The sequence below is a fragment of the Meleagris gallopavo genome, chromosome 23 (assembly GCF_000146605.3).
Source record: "Meleagris gallopavo isolate NT-WF06-2002-E0010 breed Aviagen turkey brand Nicholas breeding stock chromosome 23, Turkey_5.1, whole genome shotgun sequence".
Taxonomy (NCBI): domain Eukaryota; kingdom Metazoa; phylum Chordata; class Aves; order Galliformes; family Phasianidae; genus Meleagris; species Meleagris gallopavo.
In genome coordinates, this window is record NC_015033.2 from 651,066 (window position 1) to 653,046 (window position 1,981).

The following is a 1,981-nucleotide window of genomic DNA, read 5'->3' on the forward strand; positions in this document are numbered from 1 at the left end:
AGGCGGCAGCAGCCTAAATTTAGACGGCCAACTCCGCGCGGCAGAGCCCTCCTCCTAACGTCGGCGGAGCATCACTCAGCCAACATGACGGCTGCGGGGCTGGGGGGAGGCACGGCTTAGAGCGGCTCCGGGCCATCAATATTTGATGAGTTTTAGGAAGCAAACAAAAAACGGCGGGGCAGGTGGGGAGGCAGAGCGTGACCTCTCCCCCCGCTCCGTGCTGGGGAGCCGCGCACCCCCGGTACGTCCGCAGCGCGGGCACCGCCAGCGTCCCCGGGGTCAGAAGCCCGGTGGGTTTGAAGCTGGAGCCGCTTTGAGCCGCGCCCCGAGCGAGCGAAACTTCCCCAGACGAGAGCTACGGCGATTAAGCGAAACCCAGACCCGGCGTCTCCTCTGAAGGACGGAGCCGCGGCGGTGCCGATGGCCGCTCGGCTCCGGGCTGTGCGCAGCAGCTGCCCGTGCGCCCCCGGTGATGCAGGCGGCTCCAGTGGTCGGGAAGTAATGGGCCGAGCGGGAGGGATCGCCCACGCGGCCACAGACTGCGCCGATTCCTACAGCGGAAAGAAGCGGTGCGGGGCCGTGGGTCGGCTTGGGGGGTGCGCGGGGGATTACATAAACTCGGCCTCCGGCGCGATGAGAAAATTTGTAATCTGCTCGGGTTTCCCTCTGCCTCCAAGCTGCTCTGCTCGGGCAGCGGGGATGGGTGATGTGGATCCTGGGAAGCCCGCACCCGTTGCAGCAGCGCGGCTGCATCCCCACCGAAGAGCATCGCCGCTGCCTCCCACGGGCACGAAATCACGAGCGTTTTTGCAGCCCCCCTTCCCCCGGCCCCGTGTTAATCTGCCCGCAGCCTGAGCCCAGATTAAGACTCCCACCAGCAGCTTTTTCCGAAAGGAACAGCTGGAGATCCGTGGGAACAGCCCCACCGGGCCCCCCCAACACCTGCACCGGGCCTAAGGCGAGGGGGTGCCCGAGGGCTGTGCCCGCACACACCTCACTCCATCAATAAATAACCACTGCATGAATACTGAATGAGCCATTCCACGGTGTAAATGTTACCTCTGCTTACTCTGAGGCGGAAGCTCCCGCTGCCCTCTTCTCCATGGGAGCTGCTTTCCTCCTTTCCCCCCAGCAGCATCATGAAAGCTGAGACACCGACGCAGCGCTCACAGCCCTCACCTCCATGCAACATTAATGGCACACTGCTGGCCCTGTGCTTGCGGGCGCTGTGCACTCCATGGGACATTGGCTCAGCTCTGTCCCCTGCCCTGTGTTCTGGTGCTGCGTTTCACAGCTGAGGGGGTGCAGCATGTGCACCGTGCATTGGCGCTCACCAATTCTGTGCCAACGCTGGAGTTAAAGTGAAGAAAAGACAAGAGCATTGAATTGCGCCTACAAGAATGCACTGATTTGCTCCAGCCTCTCCTGCACACACCGTGCTGGGCAGCACAGCACAGCGCTGCACACACATGGAGCACGCTGCCATGTCCTCTGCCCCAGTGCCACCCTGCTCCTGTACTGTACAATCAACAAATATACAACTAGCAGAGTGGCATGGTTAGGATGGCATTTTACAGGTTGTATAACTAGAAAGATTGTCGCAGGGGAAAGAGATAGATAATAAAAACTGAATGAGATGCTCACCCATGTCCACACAGAAAAAAACTCCAAAGGGAGCGATCCCCAGAAAGAGATCCTTCCCTAGTGCCAGTCAGCCCTTAAATGGGGTCTAGGAGAAGCGGAACCATCGCCTTCACCTGTGCTGCCGTGGCTGACTCAGTGCTCGCCTCAGGTGACCATTCAGCGGTTCAGGCCGTGATTCACCAGTTCCCATTCTGTGCCAGGGGACATTTGGCCACGGCCCTTACCTGTACTTCATGCCTGTGGCACACGCCGTGCAGCCGTCCAGCGAGAGCCCGTGTGTCCGCAGGAACTCCTCCAACGTCTTGGCCTGTGCTGCCGCACGCACGTCCCGCAGCCG

At 60.9% G+C, this 1,981-nt stretch overlaps 1 protein-coding gene across 2 annotated transcripts in view; it reads right to left on the reverse strand.

Moving 5' to 3' along the window:
* KCNAB2 (potassium voltage-gated channel subfamily A regulatory beta subunit 2) overlaps positions 1-1,981 on the reverse strand; it is a 14,689-nt gene that overhangs the window by 9,257 nt on the left and 3,451 nt on the right. The window lies entirely within an intron of this gene.